Below are 26029 nucleotides of genomic sequence, written 5' to 3'. Positions count from 1 at the left end.
GCTGACTCTGCCCATAAAAATGAGACGCTATTGCGGCCTTAGCAGGCTCACTCTCTGATATTATATAAGAGGTTGTCCAAAGCATTGTGCAGTTTAAAGAAATGTTTTCTGTGGGTCATAGTTTCACATACCTTTTATCGCACTTTGTTGAAGAGGAGAAAAGGATGCTGCCATCTGCTGTGGAGAAATATAGCATGAGGTTCTTCTGGTTTGGCTTATTATTTATTTTCTTTTAGCATCCAGGAGCAGCAGCCTGTGCTCAGTTAATCTACTCTTTTGCACTCTACACTTCGATGTAGATCACCGGCAAAAGCCATTTCTAATCCAATGTGTTTCCCCTCCTTACATAGCTGAGCTTTAAAATGCAGATCAATGAGATTAGAAATAGCTGCTCTAATTAGCCCAACTTCCACAAAGTTACCGCACTCTCTCGTTTACAGAAATAATGGGGATCACAAGGAAAGAGATCCATCATTAAAAGAAGAATGTCTTAGGCCAGGGAAATTTAAAAGCCGGCTGGTCTGCCTCAGAGCTGGAGAGGTCCCTCCTGAGTGAAGGGTGCCCCATGCTGGCAAATATTGAAATTCTCCCCTGTGCAAAGAAAGAGTCCTATCAGTCATTTAAGTGATGCCTAGGCCTTGTGCTGTGTCCCGGTGGATGTGTGTGTGTGTGTCCGAGTGTGTGCAAGAGAGAGAGAGAGAATTTCACATGATAAGAAGTGGAATAGATGCTATCAACAACTACGCAGTACATTTGGAAATAACCACCCTTGGTGTTTAATTAATGACTGCAGACAGCTTTCCACCACTCAGCGAGTGAAGCCTAGGAAATATGGCAAGCGCGGGTAGCACTATATTAATAATGAACATTTCTATAGCCTTCCATGCTGAATCATCCGTGTGCACTTTACAGGTCTGATTTTGTTCAGGCATGCTATAGGAGAGGCAATGTGGTCTAATGGGTAGAGCACTGAGTCTGTACCTGGCTCTGTACTGATCGACTGTGTAACCTTGGACACATCACTCAAGCTCTCTGTGCCTTGTTTCCCCTTCCACATTTTACCTGTCTTCTCTATTTAGAGTATAAGCTTTTTGGAACAGGGCATGTCTCTTATTATACAGTGTATGTTCGCTGCTTAGCACAATGGTGGCCTGGTCTCGGTTGAAAGTGTTAGGTGCTATGTGATTTAAATAATACTAAGGGGTGACTCCCTTGCATGTCCTGTGCCTGTTTTAAAAGGGGCATTCAAATTTAAAGCTGGGCTCTAGCAGTGGAATTTGGACCAGGATATGAATCAAATGTTTAGGGGTGTTCCTGTTCAGAGTCATGGTTTGACTCATTCTAGAGAGAATCCCAGGCAGGCAGTTTGCACAAGTTCCTGTCCAGCTGCAAATTTGAGTCTAAAGTTCATAGGTGTCCGGAACTGAAGTTCCAGTTCAGGTCCATCTTTCACTTCAAACTGATCCAGTCCCCGCAAAATGGAGGAACAGGTGTCCTCTGTGCAGCTACAGCAGTTGCCCGTGTTCCATTCAGGTAGTTTGTCACATTTATATTTGGCAGTCCTCATTACCCAGTGCTTGTGAGCTAATCACTTATCATTCAGGGAACAAACATGGGTTTGGATCACCCTCAGGCCACTCCTCCTTTGGATCTGAACACCAGAGGCAGAGCAATTAACTAGCCAGAGTAATCTTGTTATTATATCTACTCTAATGTTAGTTGTATCCCACGCTTCCAAATGCAGCAAACAGTGACAATGGACAGCAAGGGATACATCTTGGAGAGAAACACTAGCCCCACCTAAAGACAGAACCTGCTAAGATGAGCTAAACCTGTGGGATAGTTTTGATACCCCATTCTGGCCCCTATATGCCACTCTAGCAGACTATAAGGGGCCTTAATGCACCATAATGGGCCCCAGTGCAGGAATAGCATAGTGCTCCCATATACACCCTTATGCTGCCCCTCTTCCAGGCCCCAATGTAGGGGGTGTGCAGAAGGTAACAGGGAGCAGCCCCATAGTGCGTGGTGTAAGGGATTCTGGGCTGCAGCGGAACACATTATCAGCCTGGATTGGGCTTAGCTCTGTCTAAATTTAGAAGCTGTTTCAGCTCATGGAGTAGCCCAGAATCCAGGGAGCATGCAAAAGTAGCTTAAAGCCTCTTTGTTCCCCTAATTCATCCTTGGGTTGCACCTTCTGTGCTATGTCTCCTGCATCAGAGCCCCTGTGTGGACTGAACTGGCCTGTTCACATTGGCTCAAGACTCGTTCTTTGATTCATTCTCAATGGGCTAATCAAAACAATCTTATTGCATTTCCCCTCTTTCATACTGAATTACATGCCTCTCATTCCACTGTGATTCTTCACTGTATTTGTTTCTCCAGATAGCTGGATTTAATATCAGATCTAAGATTCATAATAACAACTAATGTGTTGGATGAGCAGGGAAAAGACAGATTGGTTCCTTCTTTAAAACTGAGATGTATAGTTCCCCATCAAAGACTCCTCAGTAGTATCTACACATCTGTAGGATGAATATGACCCACACCCTTTGTTAGCATCTAAAATGTGCATGTCCATTTAGAGGGTACATAATCCTTCTGTTAATTAGACCCTGAGCTTAATATAAGTTGTCAAAGTTCACTTAACTTCAATTAATTGTTTCTCCTGAGCTTAATCTCTTTAGTTAAGTATTGATTAATCATTGCTTAATTATGCTGTAGTCTCACTGGGTGATATTTCAGTCGCATATTTCAGCAATGCATATCTTTCTAAAAACAATTTTGGAATCATCAGAATTATTATGTATTGCTATTATTAGGTTGACTTTTAATATTTATCACTTAATCCCTTCTGTTCCAAACTGTAGCTTCCAAATGTTTCTGCTGCGTGCAGGTTGCAGTGTTTTACAACCTAATTTTCCATATTAGAGTTGCTTTTCATAGATTCATAGATTCATAGACTTTAAGGTCAGAAGGGACCATTATGATCATCTGGTCTGACCCCCTGCACGCTGCAGGCCATAAAACCGTCCCCGCCCCTTCCCTGGACTCTGCTGCTGAAGTCCCCAATCATGTTATTAGTGACCTCAATCGGCAGAGACCCGCCTGCTAGAGATCCCTGCCCCATGCTGCGGAGGAAGGCGAAAAACCTCCAGAGGCTCAGCCAATCTGCCCTGGAGGAAAATTCCTTCCCGACCCCAAATATGGCGATCAGTAAGACCCCGAGCATATAGGCAAGAGTCTCCATCCTGACCCCTTTTAGCCATTATGCTATTTACCTACCATTGCTTGGTTTTCCTTGACAACTATGTTTTACCATTAAACCATTCCCTCCATAAACTTATCTAACTTAATCTTAAAGCCAGACAAGTCCCTCACAGAATTTTGCATTTTGTACTGTTGAGAGAGAGCATTTAGAATCCGGCTTCCCATGTCATGGAGGGGAGAGGGAGTGTGGGGGGAGGAGGGGCTATAAAACAACCAGATTAATGATTTTTTACATTGATGGAATTTTAAAATGTTTCTTTGGCTTAAAAGGGAAGATTTAAATCAAAATGCTGATGTGGGGGGTTTTTTCATTGTATTTCTGTATAGCGTGGAAACAGAGGCAGAAGGGATGAGGTCCTAGCAGTGGGTGAGGTTGAGGACATTATGGGATTTGAGAATGTGGGCTGGTTCCGGACTGGGGCCTTGTGGGTCACAGCCATACCTTGGGGATAAGTTCCAGGGGGTAGGTCAAGGTAAAGTTGAACCAGGAGATGAATAGGGCCACTGGAGCTGTTGGTGGTTTAGGGGCTTGCCCTAATGCAGGTACCAAGTTCTTGTGATCAGTAAATACTTGGACTGGATGATGGGCCCTTTCCAAGTAGTGTCACCACTGTTCAAAGGAAGTTTGAATTGCCAAGAGGTCTTTGTCCAACATCTCACAGTTTTGTTCAGCAAGGGTAAGCTTCCTTGAGTAGTAGGCAATGGGGTGCAGTACTTGCTTGAGTGTGTGCCTCTGGAAGAGAAGTGCCCTGATCACTGTGCTAGAGGTGTCAACTTCCACACTGAAAACTTGTGTCATGTCTGGGTGGGCCAGTACTGGGACAGTGGTGAAGGCAAGCTTTAGCTGTTTGAATGCATGCGGGGCCTCAGGCGGCCAGTGGAATTGGGCATTCTTCTGGAGTAGGGCAGTGAGGGGCTCGGCTTGTTTTGAAAAACTTGAGATGAACCTCTGGTAAAAGTTTGCGAAGCTTAGAAAACATTGTAGGTCACACACATTGCAGGTGACTGTCCAGTTGCAGACAGCCTGGACCTTGCACAGATTCCTTCCAGGGACAGGATGATATCCAGGAACTCGGTTGAGCTCTGATCAATTGCACAGTTTTCAAGTTTATCATAGAGACCGTGGTGTCTCTCTGGGACTGTGAAGACATGAGTGGTTTGTTAGTCCAGATTGTCTGAGAAGATCAATATATCATCTAAGTATATAACTATAAACTGGTCCAGCAAGTCTCATAGCACATTGTTAATGAAGCGCTGGAATATTTCTTGAGCATTACTCAATCCAATCGGCATGACTACAATTTCAAAATGGCCATACCCCCAGGTCTGAGAGGCAGTCTTCCATTCATACCCTTCTTGGATACAGACAAGATTATAGGAGATACAGTTTAATGAATATGCAGGCAGCCCTTTAGACAGTCCAACAACTCAGGGATTAGGGGTAGTGGGTGGGTAATGGCTCCAGATTATTACCTGATTTAGGGCTCAGTAATCAACACAGAGGCAGAGGCTGCCATCCTTCTTTTTTACTAAAAGGACCGGGACACCTGCTGGTGAGGTTAACCTACAGATGAACCCCCAGGCCAAGTTCTCTTGGAGGTATTCTCACGAGTTCAGGCTCCGACATTGCATATATCAGTCCAAACGGTATTGTCACTTATGGGTGGAGTTCTATGGGGCAATCATGCTCCCAATGTGGGGGGGATGCTTTCTGCAGTCTTCTTTTCAAAGACATCAGTATAGTTGAGGTACTTGGTGGGGGATGGGGGGAGTTCCATACTTCCCTCAGTAGGTGTTTCAATTCAGGTGGCTAAACCTACTTGAACCTCCTTGGGCCTGAGTGCAATACTTACTGGTCTTTGGCCATGCCATCAGCAGAATTCTGAGGGAAAAGTGACCTTCTGTTTTCACCAGTGAATGAGGGGTCATGAATGGTTAGCCAGGAGACACCAAGGATCATGGGAAAATGCAGGGAATGGGTCACACCAAATTGAATTATTTCTCTGGTCCCTGAATAATGGCCTCCAGGGGAACAGTCTCCTTCACAACTGGACCCGAAGACAAAGGGAAGTCATCAATGGTTTCAGTCATGTCTGGCATGGCCTTGTGTCACAGGGGAATCTGCAGGACTTGAGCTGTAGCTGCATCCATAAAATTGTCTGTTGCTCCTGAATCAATGAGGGCCTGTTGGAGGGGGATCTGCTGGGGCTCCCCCGGGAAGTGCATTTGGATAGACACCTGTAAATGGGAAGACCCTAGATGGGGCTTGGAGTGTGTCTCAAGGAGGACTAGGATACTTGGAAATTCTCTTCTCTCAAGGACCAGGCCAGTTCCCCCCACAGTGTCTGAACCAGCTCATTTCCCAAACTCCTCGGCATGCATAATGGGCAGGCTGAGACGATGCGGCCAGGTTCACCACAGTAGAAGCACAGGTGGCATTGATGGCACTGTTCTTTTTTCTTCAAGAGCGAACCGCTGATGAGACAAATTGACTTGCATGTGTTTGGTGGGCAATACAGAAAGTGAGATCCCTGTATGCTGTAGAGGGACTGCAGGGAATCTCTATTCTCATCTCTTTGTTCTCACAGTCTGTCAACTATGTGGATGGCAAGGTCCACAAGAGCATCTAGGCCCGTAGGCATCTCTCTGCAGGCGAATTAGTCTTTGATTTCTTTCTGCAAGCACCACCAGAACTGGTACAGCTGTGCTGCTTCATTCCACGCTGTGAGGCAGCAGAACTGTGCAGCATAGGAAGTCACTGTGCCTTGCCTCTGCCGGAGTCTCCTCAGGCCAGCCTCGGCTATTCAAACTCAGTGCAGGTAATTGAAGATAGTTGATATTGACTGGAGAAAGGCATCCCAGTTTGACAGCACCAGGCTATGGCCTTCCAGCAGTTGGAAGGTCCAGTCCAACGTGTCTCCCATCAGCAGGCTAATTACCATGGTCACCTTGGACTGATAAGAGGCATAGATTCTGGGCATCAGGAGGAGAAGGCAGCATTGGTTCATGAAGACCCAGAACCACTGGTGTTTCCCATCGAGCCATTCAGGCATGGGTATCACAGGCCCCTGTTTGGGGCAAGGCACTGCAGGTGATGTACACAGCATAGCATTCTCAGTGTTAAGCTGCCTCACTTGCTCCTGCAGTCACTGGTTTTCCCCCATCAGTTACGCAACTTGGGCCTGCTCCTGTGGATCTTGGTTAGAGGCCTGTGGGTCATGGCACTATTGAGCTGAAGGAGGCGATCCTGGACCAGGTATCAAGAGCTGCCACCTGGTTTCTGACACACCCAAGTGCTGATCAATGTGTGGGCAGAGTGCATTGTCCTCCACAACTTGGTCTGGAGTGGCAGGAACATACACCTGTACTGGGAGATTTCACGGAGGCTGGTGGAGGAGGTGACATTCACTGGACTCTGATCCAGTGCCAGGAGCACATAGATTCATAGATTCATAGATTCTAGGACTGGAAGGGACCTCGAGAGGTCATCGAGTCCAGTCCCCTGCCCACACGGCAGGACCAAATACTGTCTAGACCATCCCTGATAGACATTTATCTAACCTACTCTTAAATATCTCCAGAGATGGAGATTCCACAACCTCCCTAGGCAATTTATGAAGCACCTGAAGCTCCGCTATTGGAGGGTGAGGGACCCAAACAATCCCTCGCGTCAGGAATCTCCTATATGCCCCGCTACAATGAGCTGGACAAAGTGCTGTCCAGACCTGCGCGTATGATGCCTGAAGTGACTCATGGCCCCCTCCTCAACCCCACCAGCCTCATCACATGATGGGATGCTGAGGAGAGACAGGACAAGGAGCCAGTGTGGACCGGGAAGGAAGACCCAGAGGAAGAGGAGCATGCACTTCTGAACCAGGAAGACCCAGAGCGGCAACCAGAACCTGAGGCTGGCAAGTATTGCAATTCACCCCCACACACACTTTCTGGAAATATCCCCTCTTGCTCCAGGGAAGCCAGCCCCCACCTTCACCCCGACATGGTCCCTGAGCAATACAAAGCTGTAAATCAACGATTTTGTTGAAATCCCATGTGACTCTGTAATTCATGTAGCAGAAGCTATAAGAAAGATTACTAACAAGCCATCACTGTGCCTCTGTGTCTGTGCATTTCTCAGCCAGCACTTTGGCAGCGATAGTCCCTGGGGTGTGAAGAAAGGTGAGAAATCAGGGAGGGGGCAGGTTTGGAAAAAGGCCAGGTGGGGAAAGAACGGTTGTATGACATTTATGGTTGTTCAAAGACCCAAAATCATCCCTCCCCCCGCCCCCCATCCCACCATGCCTCACAACTTTATTTCCCCTTAGGAACATTAGCTGTTCAGAAGGACTGGGGGGGTGGTTGCTGGCTTGGGTGCGGGACTGCCTAGATCCAATGAAGGGAAAGGGAACAGTTTGGTTGTCCAAGGAATGTCAGAGCCATCCATTCTCCCCATGACCATTTCAGGTGTTTATTACCTTTCCTAGTCCCTGGTGTCTGATCTCTCCATGCATGGATGCAATCAGCAGAAGCTGGAAGAAGCAGGGGAGGGTGAAACACTCACTCGGTTGGCTGCACAAACAGAGTGTCATGTCCCTTATCAGTGGAGAGGTGTCAATGCAAAAGTTCAGGGAAGAAGGTACACTTGCTGTCTGTTTCCCTGTCCCTTTCAATGCTGCTCACTGAACACAGAGGCCAGACTTTCTGGTGATGTAGAGTGATGGTGGGTGGACATTCTTTGTGGTTCTCTGTTCTTCTTCCATAGGAACTCCATCTGTTAGCTTAGAATACATAGTTAGAATACAGACCAACTGAAGTTGGTCCAGTAAAAAGTATTACTTCACCCACCTTGTCTCTCTAATATCCTGGGACCAACACAGCTACAACACCATCCTACCCAGCCCCTACATGCAATGTAAACATTACAACATTTTAATAACAGTACTGCAGGTCTCTTACCACTATTACACTCAGCTCCTTCCTCGTGGGCTGCAAAAGCTGTCTGAGAAGGATGGGGACTGTAACAGTTGCATTCCGGAGATGCTGAAAAATATCAATATTGTGGCCTTCAGCAGTACAGTTATGTTATGTGAGGGGATTTCTTAGGTTCCTTCAAAGGAGAAATGAAATATAATGGTACCCTTGTCTTTGACTTGGCTGGGCATACCAAGGCTGATAAAATCATAGGATTAGAAGAGACCACAAGGATTACCTAGTTTAAGCCCCTGCCAAGATGCAGAATTTGTTGTGCCTAAACCATTCAAAGCAGATGGCTATCCAGCCTCCTTTTGAAAACCTCCAGTGAAAGAGCTTCCACAACCTCCCTAGGCAGCCTGTTCCATTGTCCAACTTCCAGTTAGGAAGTTTTTCCTGAGATTTAATCTAAATCTACTATGCTGTAGTTTGAACCCAATTGCCTCTTGCAAGAGAGAGGGGGAACCCATTCAACCAGGATGACAGGAGCAGCACTGCAGAGACAGCAGAGGCAAATGGAGAAGGACCCTGGAGGACCTGCTCTTTGGCACTGACAAAAGGAGTCAGAAGCAGTTCGAATTCCTTGGGCATGGGAGGATCATGCTCTTAGACAGGATGAGGCACGCATGAACCAGTTCTTTGAAATGGAGACACACCAGACGGAATGGAACTATGCCCAGAGGGAATGGGACCATGCACTCATGCAATCCCTAGTGCAACTGGTGACTGAATGCTTTTGGGGCCCACCTGCCACCATGGCCACTGCTCCTGTCTGGTACCACACACCAACACCACCTCCTCCTCCTCCTCCAGCTGCTGCCCAGCCTGTTCTTTAGGCAGTGGATCCAACCCCCCATCATGATGGGAAAGAGCATGGTTGGATGCCTGGTACAGCATCCTCCACCAGCACCTGAAAACCTTCACAGGGGAACCCCCCAGAGCATGCAGGAGGGGAACGATAAGCCCAAGTCAGTCCTTGTATCCCAGCCTGTGTTTGGATCCCAGACTCTATTCAGGAGACGTCCCTGCTTGTTCTCCTGCCCCCTTATCAGGGTGAGGCAGAGAGGAAGAGGAAGGGCAAGGAGACAGGTCCACAGACATTAATGTTTGTACATTTCTCAGAGAATTTGACCCTTTGTTTGTTTGTTTGTTTCCAGTCCCTGTTAAATCATTTTAGTTCTGGGTTCCATGATTCTCTTTAAATAAAAATTACTGTTCACTTAAATTGTGTGTGTACCTTGCTTTTTGAGTATGATCAATGGGCTATTGCCCACACAATGGGAATGGGTCGGCAGGATTTACAGCACATGACTGTGATTTCTTTAACTGTTTGTTGCCCTAGAAATGCAAAGAATTCTCTGCCCCTCCCACACTCCCATTCCTCCCCTTTCCAGCCAGACATTTTCTAATCTTAAGAAACAAGCCCACAGGGTTCATGATGCTGACCTAAGCTGTGATATAACTGTTGCTGTCCACAGCACCGGAATGTGGAACAGAAGAGAGGTGTACATAAACATTGTTATGCCTTCATAAATAATGCAAGTGGCAATACAGAGAAAGGAAACAAAACTAAAAAATGAACAGTGACGATATCTGACACAGGGCTATGTTTTAACGACCCCTCATCCTCCACCCACAAGCATCACCACTTGCAACCTGAGCGTATGCATGCAGAGCAGCTGATAAGTGCTGTGCCCACCAGTGGCAGAACAGATTGTGAAGAAGGAATTTGTGAAGCCCCTTACTGAACTGTTTTCCAGGTACTTTAACAATGATTAAGTGCTCCCCATAAAACACCTTTAAACCGCTGTTAACATAATAAAAACATTGTTCAATGCTGGCATTAAATTGTGTTTACAACTCCACAGCACACAACCACCGCTAAAGGTGTTAGCCTTGCGAAAGGGTCCTCAAACATCTGTTCGCTTTCTGTTGGTACATTAACACCAGCTGCTGGGGATCGAAACCTGCCAAGGTATGTTGCAACACAATTGTGTCGCAATGATCTATTGAGCTTTTCCAGCAGCACCATAGCATCACATAGAGTCCCCTGGCCCATTTGGCTCCCCACTGTTCCTTAATGTGTGAGCAAATAGTATCACAAATTTCCCTTGTCCACCAGGAACCAAGAGCAGTGTGCACGTGGGTGGGATCCAGCTGCTAGGTTTGCAAACAAAATTTGTCCTATGCCCACTCACTCCTGAAATATTCTCCTTTAGCCTCACATGGGTTGTGCAAGACACAGCATTACACAATTACGCGAACCGCATTGGCCAGATTGGCATCCAGACCGGTCCATGGGCATCTCCAAAGAGCTTTCAGCCGCCGAAAGGCGCACTCCATCACCATTCTGCAACTACTCAGTCTGTAGTTGAATTCCCTTTTTCTTGGGTCAGTGATGTCAGGATATGACTTCATGAGCCATGTTAGAAGCAGGTATGCAGGATCCCACAAAATAACTGTCAGCACAGAAACACTGTACAGAGCCATGTCATTTCTGGGGAATAAAGTCTTTTCTCCCCTCCCCCAAACACAATCCTGATCTCCTGAACATGCTGGTGTGTCTAATGTTGGTGTTCATAAACTGACCCCTCTAATCCACTAAGCATTGAAGAATGAGGGAATTGTAACCTTTTCAGTTCACGTATTCACCGGTACCTTTTGGATGCCAAAAGTATTGGGATGTGTGTGTTCTATTGGTGGCCCCTGCAGATTTCAGAAACCCCATCCTCTGATATCCAGCTATAATTTCAGGGACTTGCGTTATATAGTTTATAGTATTGATAGTATGGCAAACCTGTACAACCACCAGCCTGACACTTGACTTCCCAGCCCCGATGTGGTTGGCAATTGACCATTAGCTGTCAGGTGTTGCCAACTTCCTAATGGCAATTGCCACCTGCTTCTGTACTGGTATGCATTTCCAAAAATGAGTGGTCTAGGTCTGGTGCTGGAGAGTTGGTTCATGTTCCTGACATAATTCATGAAAGTCTGCTTCCTCATTTGGAAGTTGTGCAACCACTGGTCATCATCCCAGGTTTCCAGGACACAGTGATCCCAACACACCATGCCAGTTCTCTGGGACCTGAAGCAGTGAGCCCCCCATAGGTTTACCATTGCAATCCTGGCATTTAGCATATCTGTTCCACAGAACCCCTGTGGATTTTCATTCAACTTCTTGGTCAGCTGTTTTCAGTGTCTCAAATATTTCTGGACCCAGTGAACAAAGACACAGTAGCAGTTTCTCAGCATATGTGTGTATATATAATATTTATTTTAAGGTGCATTTCCCTTTAATAGAAACTCTAATAAAACCTGAATGTCCCCATAGCTCAAAGACTCTTTTGTCCTCTTCCCCCTTATGTTATGAATGGCAACTAGGAAGTTACTGTAAAAGAATGTTGTGATGGGGCAGGCTCCTCACCCTGGCCCTGAGAGGGTTGAATTAGACCAGGCAGGCCCAATCAACCATTAGGTGGCAAACAGGGGAGAGATTTAGGCTGGGAGGAGGCCACTAATTGGAAGCAAGATCACCTGTAAGGGAACAGGTGGCACTTACATAAAGCCAAGAGACTGACAACAGAGTGGGGCTTCAGGGTGAAAAGTGGCAGTCACTCTCCCTGAGGGAAGAGAGAGGGAAGGACGGCTAGGAATCCCTGAGACCTAGTAGACTCTGTGAAAGAGGGGTCTGACTAGAATGAATAGAAGCAAGTTAGGAAGTAATCCAAAGGCGAGAACAGTAAGGTTAGAGAAGCTGCAGACCTTGAGTCCTTGGTTAAGGCCCTGGACTGGAACCCAAAGTAGAGGGCCAGGGTTCCCCGACCGACCACTGCCGAGTGGTAATTTGGGGCAGTGAATTAGAAGACTGCCTAGATTGCTGCAGGAGTGACAGGGTCATGGCAGCGGGTGGGAGAACTGCCTGATGTCGCTTGAGCAGAAAGACTCCGAAGGACTCTCCCCGGGAAGTGGAAACCACTTAGTGACCTGGCCAGAGGACCCAGTCACAGAGGAAGCTGCAACTCCTGGAGTGAGAGAGGGGCGGCAGAGCAAGTAACAGAGAGTGATGGAGAGCAACCAGTGGAAAGGGGTGTTGGTTGGGCAGAGCTAATTCCCAGAACAGCCAGGAGGAGGTGCCATCAAGCGGTCAGAACAGCACCCGTCAAAAATGTCCTTTCTAGCTTTTCAACAAAATAATTGCTTAATGTGAACTTTGGAGATTGCTGATACTCAAATTAGTGATTCTGTCTTAATTTTTTCCCCATTCTGATTCTTTTGCTTTTTCTTTTCCATGGTTTACATTTTATTTTATTTTATTGGAAAAACATTTTCTTGGCAACAGCAGCATTTGTCTGTGGGCAGAAGGGGAGCAATACTTTATGGGCACTTTTGCTCTTAAAACTTTGCTGAGCAGATTAAAAAGATGGTACATGCAAATATTTTAGAGCCAGATTCTGCCTCCCTTGCTCAGATGGAGTAGCACTTTCTTCCTTGAGTAGTCTCATTGATTTCAATAGGATTACTTGTGGAAGAAGTAATGATGCAACGTGAGTAAGCATATTAGAAACTGGCTGTAAATGTTTTTCTTGTCAGAGAACGAAATACTGCAATAGATAACAAATGGTGCTGAAATGGGAAGCAGAATGTGAAATTTACAGCTGTGAAATAGAGGTGAGCAGCCATTTTCTTTGTTGTGATGGTGCCTTCAGACTGAATGCGCTTAATGAACAATACAAACTGAAAAGACCACATTATATGAACCGAGAGCCTTTTAATCCTTGCAGCAGCACAAGTAATTCAAAGAAGAGTCTTGAAGAGCCATGATAAATGGCGCAAGAAGATGGATATCTAGATCTTATATTATTTGTGTGCCTCAAAGGATGAACAGCAGGAGGAAAAATGTGGACTATAAAAATAAATTACTTTTTTCAAAGAAGCAGACAATTAAGAAAATTAGCTAGAGCTTGAGGAAAATATGATTTAAAAATTATTTTGCATTATGTTTTTCTTTTAAAGTCTACATTGTCCTAAAGATAATTTTATGGTAGATATTGTGGGCTCTGGATTAACATAAGTGACTGATTGAAAATCTTTGTAAGTTTAAGGACACAGTTCTGAAGTTCAGAAAATGCAAAAATAGTTTCAAAGAAATGGAGTGATGAGAACGGGTGACAAAGAAACATAAGGATTTTCATCTCAACCTTTTTTTTTTTCCGAACAGCCAAGAGAGAGGCAAAGGGATGAGGAGGTTTGATCCTGTCATCTGGTTTTAAAAGGATGTAAAACTTTTCGGTTTTGGTTTTTAAAAGATTTGGGGGAAAATGACAAAAGGATAAAAGGATTAGTCTGAAAGTAGAGCCAGCGTCCAAATTTATTGCTGGTGTAACTTCATTGACTTAAGTGGAGTTACACCAGGGATGATGTTGGTTCCATGGATTTTATGATGCGTTTTGGATCCATATCAAAGATAGAAAGGGAAAGATCTGAACTAGTGGCTAGAGAGCCTGGTATCTTGCAGTCAGGATACCAGAAAAATTATGAGGAGATGGTTAGGTTTGAAGATAAAGCTATTCTATAGAAAACTGAGCCACAGTAACAGGAAAGGGCCAAACTTGGGGACACTCAAAGCCAGTGGCAATACAAGAAATTGGGATGGAAGAACTGCATCCCAAACTCTCTCAGCTCTACTCCTGCATGAGCCACTACAACGTAACTTGCCTCCTTTCCTTGGAGTCAAAACTCACAGGCCACCGGCATGTTATGAGGAATCCTCTCCATTATCATTAGGGTGTGTTGCATGCTGCTTTGGGGCTGGAGGCAATAGAGATGTAATCCCACCAAGAAAGCCGGTAAATGTATGCGGGTGCCATTTGTTGAGGCATAGACCACAAACACACACACGTAATGCTGGCGATAGAACCTGAGCTACAATATACCATGCACTTTAATCCAAATGGAGAGAAATGTAACTCTAACATCCACTCAACTGCAGCAGTACCTGTAAATCAAGGATACCAACCATCAGGGCTCACTGAGGTGAAAAGTAATCAGATATTAAAGCCTTGTAAAAGCAGAAGACAAGTTGAAAGGACAAACTGAGTTGATTCACAGCTATGTAATAAAATAGCTCCAAATATTACTTGAGATGATTCATAGCTACCTAACAAAAAATTCCAAAAGTTACTGTTTGTTATATGTTAAGTTTATGGCCATCTTGAAGAGAAAAATGGTGAATGGACAAATGAACACTTTCATTCTGATAAGTTTGCTAAAAAACACATACTAATGCTCCCTTTAGCCCATTGGTAATTTATTTTAAAATGACATGGTTATTGTTTTAGACAGGTTAAGGCATAGGCATTATAGGCCTGTGTTAAAGCCCCAGCTCCTGGAGTCATGTGATTACATCAGAATCCCTTTTTCTTTAAAGAAAAGACATTTCTAGTCCTCATGGTTGGTTAAGAAAAAAAGTTTGAAAATGTGACCCAAGTACAGCTGATTCAAGGGTGACTGCCTGAGTCTACAGCCAACCTGAAACAATAGCTCTGTCACATTCATCTCAATGGGATGTTAACTCCAAATCCAACTACCCTGGAGATCACTGCCAACACTGCCCTAGTAAAGAACTGTGTGTGTAGCAAAATAAGAGTGCACCAACCCAACTCACCTAGGCACACACATTCTGAGTGCTGGGCTAAGTACTATGAGGCCCTCTACTGCTATTCCTGATGCTCCTGGAAGTAGAAGGGTGTCTATGTTGCTGCCTCTACTGCTGGGTAGGCTGCCATCACCTGTCTAATTGGGGAGTAGGGCTTTGACTCAGGTATGAGTGCAGGGTCACGGCCCAAGGTTGGGGCCAGAGTCACAGAGGGCTCCATGTTATGGTGTGCCCCAGTCCTCTTTCTCCCACCTTGCTCCCACTGCAAGAAACCCATTCTGTGCTTGGCTTCTAGGCACCAACCCTGCAAACGCTATATCATGTCATAATGGTCCCTTCTGACCTTAAAGTCTATGAGTCTATGAGTCTATGTCCATGACTTTACTCATGAGAATAAAGATACACAGATGCTTGAGTGTTTTGAAGATTAGGGCCATAGATGTAAATTCCTTCAGGAATGTCCAATCTCCATGTTGTGTCTTATACCAGGCCATTTTATTTATGACAGTGAATCACCCCATCAACCAGGAGGCTGATCTAACTTCCCAAGAAATCAGTAGGAATCCTTCCACTGTCTTCAATGGAGCGGGATAAGACCCTGGAAGCAGAATTATTGAAATTCTATTACAAGAGCTGGCCTTGTATTTCTAGTCCAGGGGTAGGCAACCAATGGCACGCGTGCCAAAGGCGGCACTCACACTGCCTGGGTCCTGGCCACTGGTCCGGGGGGCTCTGCATTTGAATTTAGTTTTAAATGAAGCTTCTTAAACATTTTAAAAACCTTATTTACTTTACATACAACAATAGTTTAGTTATATATTATAGACTTATAGAAAGAGACCTTCTAAAAACGTTAAAATGTATTACTGGCACGCGAAACTTTAAATTAGAGTGAATAAATGAAGACTCGGCACATCACTTCTGAAAGGTTGCCGATCCCTGTTCTAGTCTATCTAGAAGCAGGAAAGACCAAAACACTTTCGGAGAGAACCTATTCCCATGCTATTTCCAGACCAGTTTTGTAGACTCAGGAGGATCAGATGGTCCAGATAAGCATCCTGACTTTTGGATACTCATGTGTACCAAGCCAGAACTCTTTGGACCTTTTGGGGGGTTGACTATCCTGTCCTATACAAGTTATAACAACACTTTTAATGATCAATGTTAAAAATCAATCAGATTCCAAGGCCAGAAGGGACCACTGTGATCATCTAGTCTGACCTCCTGTATAGCACAGGCCATAGAACTTCCCCACAATAATCCCTAGAGCAGATCTTTTAGAAAAACATCCCATCTTGATTTTAAAATGACCAATGATGGAGAATCTACCACAACCCTTGGTAAGTTGTTCCAAAAGTCAGTTACCCTCACCGTTAAAAATATATGTCTTATTTCCCATCTGAATTTGTCTAGCTTTCAACTTCCAACCACTGGATTGTGTTATGCTTTTGCTAGATTGAAGAGCCCATTATCAAATATTTGTTCCCCATGTAGATATTTATAAACCATAATCAAGTCATCCCTTAGCCTTCTCTTTGTTAAGCTGCACAAATTGAGCTCCTTACATCTATCACTATAAGACATAAGGGGATGGTTACTGGTTCCAGGTTGCTATTGGGTTCTGGCAAATAAGACCCAGTTAGTGAGGGCTCTTAATAATCTCTGCATGTGTATCACAGAGAACCTTTCACACGTCGTATTAAATAATTCAAAACGCTGCATATTTTGTATTAAATAATTCAGGTACAGGACAGGCTCGGTGATTAATGATCTGTATCTGATATTTTTGCAAATACAGCAAGGAGTCAAAGGATGCTCCAGATGCAAGTATAAATAGGCCCTGGTGCAGATACTGTTAGCCAAAGGAATACTGTACCAGAAAAATGGAAAAGCACCTCCTAGCCAATGGAAAACTGACTTAGGTTAATGTTAACGTGGCAGCTCTTGTAAGAACTGGTTCTGTACACTGGCCAATACTAATTTAGCTGAGCGCCTGTATTATCTTACGACTCCCACATTTAATCTTTGTGAATAACCCTCTTGCTTGTATAGTGCCTGGTGTGAGAATTAAATAGAGGGCTGAGGATTCGTCCTGGTATTCTACCAGCATTGGAGCCAGTGAGCGGAAATGGGCTCCTCCGTAAGTGAGTGAATGAGTTTTGCACGTTAACTTAACCCTAAAGATTTTCTGAGTTTTCTTGACTTGTTGCTGTGTCAGAAAACCCAGCCAATGTATCTTAAAGTCTATTGCTCAAACACTGCCTGTCTAAGGAGTGTGGTAAAGTGTTACATCCAGTCAGTCGCTCTTAGAACTCCTGGGTTCTCTTCCCTTATCTGCCATTGACATTAAGTGCCTTAGTTTCCTTTTCGGTGAAATAGAGATAATACCTACATTATGTGGGGGAGGCGAGCCCTATTTAGTGTCTAAAAAGTAGTCTGAGATTCTCTGATGAATGGTACTTTATAAGCCCCAAATATATTTTAGCTTTGACAACGGCTGCCTTGAAGTTGGAATAAAATAGGCAAAAAGTGTTAAAAACCAAGTTCTGAAATAAAAGACACTGGAAAAAGGCTAATGTAGTGCCCACCTTTAAAAAAGGGAAGAAGGAGGATCTGGGGAACTACAGGACAGTCAGCCTCACCTCAGTCCCTGGAAAAATCATGGAATCAATTCTGAAGCACTTAAAGGAGAGGAAAGTGATCAGGAACAGTCAGCATGGATTCACCAAGGGCAAGTCATCCCTGACTAACCTAATTGCCTTCTATGACCAGATAACTGGCTCTGTGGATGAGGGGAAAGCAGTGGACGTGTTATTCCTTGACTTTAGCAAAGCTTTTGATACGGTCTCCCACAGTATTCTTGACAGCAAGTTAAAGATGTACGGGCTGGATGAATGGATTGTAAGGTGGATAGAAAGCTGGCTAGATTGTCGGGCTCAATGGGTAGTGATCAATGGCTCCATGTCTAGTTGGCAGCCAGTATCAAGCGGAGTGCCCCAAGGGTCAGTCCTGGGGCCGGTTTTGTTCAATATCTTCATTAATGATCTGAAGGATGGCATGGACAGCACCCTCAGCAAGTTTGCAGATGACACTAAACTGGGAGGCGTGGTAGATATGCTGGAGGGTAGGGATGGGATACAGAGGGACCTAGACAAATTAGAGGACTGGGCCAAAAGAAATCTGATGAGGTTCAACAAGGACAAGTGCAGAGTCCTGCACTTAGGACAGAAGAATCCCATGCAGTGCTACAGACTAGGGACCGAATGGCTAGGCAGCAGTTCTTCAGAAAAGGACCTAGGGGTTACAATGGACAAGAAGCTGGATATGAGTCAACAGTGTGCCCTTGTTGCCAAGAAGGCTAATAGCATTTTGGGCTGTATAAGTAGGGGCATTGCCAGCAGATCGAGGGACGTGATCATTCCCCTCTATTCTACATTGGTGAGGCCTCATCTGGAGTACTGTGTCCAGTTTTGGGCCCCACACTAAAAGAAGGATGTGGAAAAATTGGAAAGAGTCCAGCAGAGGGCAACAAAAATGATTAGGGGGCTGGAGCACATGACTTATGAGGAGAGGCTGAGGGAACTGGGATTGTTTAGTTTGCAGAAGAGAAGAATGAAGGGGGATTTGATAGCTGCTTTCAACTACCTGAAAGGGGTTCCAAAGAGGATGGATCTAGACTATCCTCAGTGGTATCAGATAACAGAACAAGGAGTAATGGTCTCAAGTTGCAGTGGGGGAGGTTTAGGTTGGATATTAGGAAAAACTTTTTCACTAGGAGGGTGGTGAAGCACTGGGTTACCTAAGGAGGTGGTGGAATCTCCTTCTTTAGAGGTTTTTAAAGTCAGGCTTGACAAAGCCCTTGCTGGGACGATTTAGTTGGGGATTGGTCCTGCTTTGAGCAGGGGGTTGGACTAAATGACCTCCTGAGGTCCCTTCCAACTCTGATATTCTATGATTCTATGATTGCACAGATTGCGAGATCTGTCAGGAATGAGGACTTGCAACTGTGCCTGCCCAGGCTCCAGGCAGCCTATGGGCATAGCTGAGCCACAGCAAGACTGCCTGATTGGCCAAGGAAGTCGGCAAGCCTGCTCTTAAACCCAACCGCAACAACTAATCTCTGGCTGCTCAATGCATGTGCCTGCAGCTGTGATCTCTCCTATGCCTGCTCTGCTCCTAGCCCTGCTCCTGTCTTGTTCCCAGCCTTGCTTCAGTCCTGCTCAGTCTGCTCCAGCCCTGCTCCCCTGTTTGGTTCCTGACTCTGGCTCTGACCATTGGCACTGTTCCTGGTTGCTGACTCCAGTTCCAACCAGTAGGCCTGACTGCCCATGTCCCAGCTCAAGACAATATCGAGCAGGAAGATTAGAAGTATCACTGCTGTTGGAAATGGTCCCTGGTTGCCTTTATATGAGTCTGATATGGTGTTACCAGATCTGCAGCCTTGCTGAGCGACCTCTTTGGGTCTGGGGACTGGTCCTGCTTTGAGCAGGGGGTTGGACTAGGTGACCTCCTGAGGTCTCTTCCAACTCTGTGATTCTATGATTCTATGTCTTTACTGCAATTAAAAACCCGCCGCTGGCCCATGCCAGCTGTCTCTGGCTCGCAGGGCTCAGGCTAAGGGGCAGTGTAGATGTTCGGGCTCTGGCTGGTGCCTGGGCTCTAAGGCCTTGGCTACACTTACCGGCAAGTTCGACGGCTGGAAATCGAACTTCTGGGTTCGACTTATCGCGTCTAGTCTGGACGCGATAAGTCGAACCCGGAAGTGCTCGCCGTCGACTGCGGTACTCCAGCTCGCCGAGAGGAGTACCGCGGAGTCGACGGGGGAGCCTGCCTGCCGAGTGTGGACCAAGGTAAGTTTCAACTAATTCGAAATAAGGTACTTCGAACTTCAGCTACGTTATTCACGTAGCTGAAGTTGCGTACCTTAGTTCGAATTAGGGGGGGTAGTGTAGACCAAGCCTTAGACTCTGCGAGGTGGGAGGGTCCCAAAGCTCGGGCTGCAGCCCAAGTCCGCATGTTTACACCACCGTTAAACAGCCCCTTAGCATGAACCCAAGTCAGCTGGCATGGGCCAGCCAGGGGTGTCTAATTGCAGTGTAGACACACCCTTTGTCAACATCAAAGGGGTCAAGTAACTTGAGTGGGTCCTGGATGTTTTCAATGGAAAGACTGTATGGAGAAGGTATTCATATATGTCCCGGTGTAATATTTAAACAAATGTATAAGTTCCTAGAGGAAAAAAGGATACTGGGGAGGCAAATGCATTTAATATTCTGAGGCCCGTACACAAATGCTATGTATAGCGCCGTGCTCCATTTGCAACCTGTGACCCAAAGCTGTGTAGAAGCGTGAGGCCAGCCTGAAGGAAATACATTTGCAGAGCCATTTCGCTGAATTGGAAATGCTGCTTTGAGAAGCTCAAACATTATATTTTTTAAAAAGGCATGAAGTTCCCAAAAGAGAAATAAGGTATTTAAAGGCAGAGACAAAAGTCCCGGCAGTTCAAATGATTGGTAGCTAGAACAGAGGGCGCTAAATACATTTGTATTTAAATAGTTGCAGCCAGTGCAAATATGTTGCTACAGATCTCATTTTAAAGTTGTTTAAATGGCTGGCTACAATAAAACTGTGACTTTTGTTTAGTGCTAGCTGCAAAACAAGCTCACTGGTAGAAAAGCTAGGCCCCAAAAGTTGACTTGTAGAGAGACATTGGGAATATCCCAGGGAGTGAAGATTCTCCTGGATTGTAAAAGGGAGATAAATGGATTGTATTCTGGTAAGCATAGCAACTAAGGAGCAATAATGTTGCTTTCTCTGTCCCATTCCCATCTAAGAGCAGTACACCAGTGAGATGGGAAGGCAACACAGAGCGGAGGTTGAGAGATTCTACCCTGAATTCCCCATTGCAGTGCAAAGGGGCTTAAAAGGAGCATGTAGTAAGCACCGTCTCCACTACTAGTGTAGTGTAAGGGGCCTTCGTATAAGTGAGATTTAGGCCTTCTATCACTACCAGGGACATATTTTCTTCCACCAAATCCTGAATTCCTTGTTTGTTTCCCTAGGCAGGACCGGTGCTATCATTTAGGCAAACTAGGCGGTTGCCTAGGGTGCCAAGATTTGGGGGCCCCAAAAAGCGGTGCCCCCAATTTTTTTTTACAGTGTTCCTAGCGCGCGGTCGCTGCTCCACTTCTCCCGCCTCCCAGGCTTGCAGCGCCAATCAGCTGTTTGGCGCTGCAAGCCTGGGAGGGGAGGAGAATTAGAGCGGGGGTGGCATGCTCGGGGAGGAGGCGGAGCAGAGGTGAGCTGTGGTGGGGAGCTGCCGCACGGCTCCCCGGACCGGGGGGAGCTGCCGCGGGGGTGCCTCGGGGCTGGGGGGGGAGCTGCTGCAGGGCTCCCCACCCCAGCTCACCTCTGCTACGCCCCCTCCCCGAGCACGCCATCGCTGCTCCACTTCTTCCGCCTCCCAGGCTTGCGGCGCCAATCAGCTGTTTGGCGCCACAAGCCTGGGAGGGGAGGAGAATTAGAGCGGGGGCGGCGTGCTCAGGGAGGAGGTGGAGCAGAGGTGAGCTGGGGTGGGGAGCTGCTGCACGGCTCCCCGGGGGTGGGAGCTGCCGTGGGGTGAGCGCCTCAGGGCGTGGGGAGAGCTGCTGCGGCGGGGGGGAGCTGCCGCAGGGCTCGGGGGGGCGCAAGGTGGAAGTTTCGCCTAGGGCGTGAAACTTCCTTGCACCGGCCCTGTCCCTAGGCTAGCATGTGAGCAGCCCAGAGGAGAATAGCTGTCCTATAAGGACTCTGTCTGAGACAGCAAACAACACTGAGTCATTGTATTTTCAGTTCATATAATACTGACAAGATTTCATAGGCCTGATTCTCCACTCACTTACACAGATTTAACACCATTGACTTGAATGGAGCCACTCCTGATTTATACCCTGTTATATAAATAGTAGGTCAGCTGATGTAAATTTGCTAAGCTAGACAAGCCCTTTAGTCTCTTCTAGTGTGGTAGGTTCTCCATGCCACTGATCATCCTAGTAGCCCGCCTCTGCATCTGGTCCAGTATGAATTCATCATTCAAGACTAAACTTGATAAGTTTATGGAGGGGATGGTATAATGGGATAGCCTAATTTTGGCAACTAATTGATCTTTGATTATTAGCAGGTAAATATGCCCAATGGTCTGTGATGGGAAGTTAGATAGGGTGGGATCTGAGTTACTACAGAGAATTCTTTCCTGGGTGTCTGGCTGGTGAGTCTTGTCCAAATGCTCAGGGTTTAGCTGATCACCATATTTGGGGTCGGAAAGGAATTTTCCTCCAGGGCAGATTGGCAGAAGTCCTGGGGGTTTTTCACCTTCCTCTGCAGCGTGGGGCACGGGTCACTTGCTGGAGGATTCTATGCACCTTGAGATCTTTAAACCACGATTTGAGGACTTCAATAACTCAGGCATAGGTTAGGAGTTTGTTACAGGAGTGGGTGGGTGAGATTCTGTGGCCTGTATTGTGCAGGAGGTCAGACTAGATGGTCATAATGGTCCCTTCTGACCTTAAAGACTGAGTCTGAATCTGACAGAAAATGGGGGATGGTGGGTTACAGATTGTTGTAATAAGCCATAAATTCAGTGTCTTTATTAAGACCATGATTTTAAAGTTATGACATGCAGTTCCCAGGCTCATCTTTTGAAGGTGTTGTGCAGGTTTCCTTTGAGGATGAGGATTGAGAGGACAGAGATGGAGTGAATGTTCTATGAATAGTGTTCACCCATGGGTGATATGGAGTTTTTGTGTTTTATCACTGGATTTATGGCTTATTACAACAATCTGTAACCTACTAATCCCTTTCCTTTTTGACCTATGACTGCACAGGTGTTATTGGGCACTTCACCTTGAATGGTCTCACAATGTGTTAACTACTTATGCTAAACAATCTGTTCCACCTTGTATCTAGTTGGGACACTGAGTAACTTTCCCAGACTGAAGAAGAGCTCTGTGTAGCTTGCAAATTTGTCTCTTTCATCAACAGAAGTTGGTCCAATAAAAGATATTGCCTCACCCACCTTGTCTCTCTGAGGGCATGTCTACACATACAGCCACTGCAGCATATCTGGTGAAGCCGCTCTATACCAACAGGAGAAAGCTCTCCCATTGACATAATAAAACAGCTTCTGCCCTTTGCAGAAGTGATGTCAGTGGTAGAAGCTCTTCCGCTGACATTGTGCTGTGCACATATAAGAACATAAGAATAGCCCTACTGGGTCAGACCAAGGATCCATCTAGCCCAGTATCCTGTCTTCCGACAGTGGCCAGTGCCAGGTGCCCCAGAGAGAATGAACAGAACAGGTAATCATCAAGTGATCCATCCCCTGTCGCTTATTCCCAGCTTCTGGTAAACAGAGGCTAGGGATACAATCCCTGTGCATCCAGGCTAATAGCCATTGATGGACCTATCCTCCATGAATTTATCTAGTTCTTTTTTGAACCCTGTTATGGTCTTGGCCTTCACAACATCCTCTGGCAAGGAGTTCCACAGGTTGACTGTGCATTGTGTGAAGAAATACTTCCTTTTATTTTGTTTTAAACCTGCTGCCTATTAATTTCATCAAGTGACCCCTAGTTCTTGAGTTGTGAGAAGTAGTAAACAACACTTCCTTATCTACTTTCTCTATACCGGTCATGATTTTATAGCTCTCAATCATATCTCCCCTTAGTCGTCTCTTTTCCAAGCTGAAAAGTCCCAGTTTTATTAATCTCTCCTCACACGGACGCCGTTCCATACCCCTAATCATTTTGGTTGCCCTTTTCTGAACCTTTTCCAATTCCAATATCTTTTTTGAGATGGGGCGACCACATCTGCACACAGTATTCAAGATGTGGGTGTACCATGGATTTATGTAGAGGCAACATGATATTTTCTGTCTCATTATCTATCCCTTTCATAATTATTTCCAGCATTCTGTTCGCTTGTTTGACTGCCACTGCACATTGAGTGGATGTTTTTAGAGAACTATCCACAATGACTCCAAGATCTCTTTCTTGAGTGGTAACAGCTAATTTAGACACCATCATTTTATATGTATAGTTGGGATTATGCTTTCCAATGTGCATTACTTTGCATTTACCAACATTAAATTTCATCTGCCATTTTGTTGCCCAGTTACCCAGTTTTGAGAGATCCTTTTGTAGCTCTTCGCAGTCTGCCTGGCTCTTAATTATCTTTAGTCATCTCCCCACAACTCTGCAGACAATACTCCCTTCCGGTAGAGAGGCAGAGCTCCGTCCTTCCTCCTCACCAGTCAGCCCTGAACTGAGCCAGGATTTCTCCTTCTATTCCCCTTCCAGGTTTGGCACTGTCTGCAGGTGTAGCAGAGTGGGGCTAGCTGGGGCCATAGGCTCTCCTTAACCCTTTCTCTGCCCCATCACAATCCCCCATGGACTTGGATGGAGAATTTTGCCTGCGTAAGGAATCCAAGATCCGTTAAAATTAAAATGACTGACTCCTCATTATTGTAAGTCTCACAGAGGAATAAATAAAGTTGGCAAGAAGAATTTATAGATTATTCAGGATTGACCTCCCCAACTCATGAGGCTCTTCCACCTCAGTAGTGGCACCTGTCTATCCCACTATCAAACTCAGGAGAGAATATGCATTCCTTGTGGTTTTCTTTACTAGCAAGACCTATTATAAAATGGTTTTAAAATGTTCAGCCAGTTGTGGGACTGGTTAACAACTCCTAAGCCAGTGAAAACTGATGGTCTCTCTTTTTTCACACTATTTCTTAACAGGAGAAAAAGGGGAAGCTCCAGGGAATTAATGGCAGATACATTTAGAATAAATAAATTGCATGCAGCCTGTCTGAAATTAACTGCTGCAGAAGATCATTCAGTCAAATACTCTATTTGGAAAATGTTATGACCGGTATTACTTTAGGCTAATCAGATCTGATGCATCAGGTTGTAAGTTGCTAGGTGTTTAACTCTGCAGCATACAATGGCACAACTGGCTGTGTATATTATTAGGTGTATATCAGGGATTACCCCGTGTTAGAAGTTATCTTGATAGCTCAATGGGCTGATGGCAAATACTCTTATTATTTATTAGTAATAGGCTCCAACCGAGTCACTGTGTATATGCACAGCAAGAGATGGTCCCTGTCTTGAAATAACTCACAATCTAAACAGAGAAGACAGACAAAGTGTGGGGGAGAGAGAGAGTTATTATCACCATTTTGCAGATGGGGAAAAGCCAAGGCATAGCTGACCATGGTCATACAGGATGTTTGTGAAAAAATTGGGAATTGTACTCAGATTTTCTGAGTCCCAATCTAATGCCTTCCTCTCTAGCCCTCAAATATTTCATTCAACATGTTTTCTGCCAACTTGGGGGTGTTCCATTGAAGTTACAATGTGGGGGAGAAAATCCTCTAAAATTTAAATATTCAGTTTATTGTGAACTTTTTTCGGTTGTTTTGTTTTGCTGTTCTTCATATTTCAGTGCACTATAATAAATTAATATGGTGCTCTGGTGTTCTCTCTATTAAAGAGTGTTCATGTATTCACAGTTCACCTGGGAGATAGAGCAGCTTAACTGGGCTTCACAGTCCAGCAGCACAAATCTGAACTGTTTATGGGAAGCTCTACAATACAAATAGTGGTACCCTCCGGCCAACATATACACTAATAATTTAATTCTCTGAGATATTTCTTTAGTGTTAGAATAGTTGTCTACACTGGTAAGAACCTAGTTCTGCTCCCAGAAATTGGATTGCTCAGACGAAGCCGTCTGCTTGGCTTTCTTGATCTTTGGTCCTGTGCTTAGCAACAGTGCCACTCTCCAGGAGCATCACCGCTGTGGAGAAATGAAGAAGAGTGTGTGGAACCTGATTTGGAGGTTTACACATAACAGATGTTAGTCATGTCACTTGATGCATGACTGGAAGGTTCTCAGATGCTGTTTGATGAGGGCACTATACGAACCTACATATATAGAACACAACCAAAAGGAAAAAGTCCTAATTAGCTAGGATGGAGAATACTTCCCGTCCCAGTTAGTATCTGGATAGACCAGTCTGCCTAATCTATTTTGGTGCACCAGTTATCATTGTATCTTGGTGCCAGGTCCCAAGGCTAAGCTCTGCTAGAC

This window comes from Chrysemys picta, chromosome 2, assembly GCF_011386835.1.
Source record: "Chrysemys picta bellii isolate R12L10 chromosome 2, ASM1138683v2, whole genome shotgun sequence".
Taxonomy (NCBI): domain Eukaryota; kingdom Metazoa; phylum Chordata; order Testudines; family Emydidae; genus Chrysemys; species Chrysemys picta.
This window is presented reverse-complemented; position numbering follows the sequence as displayed.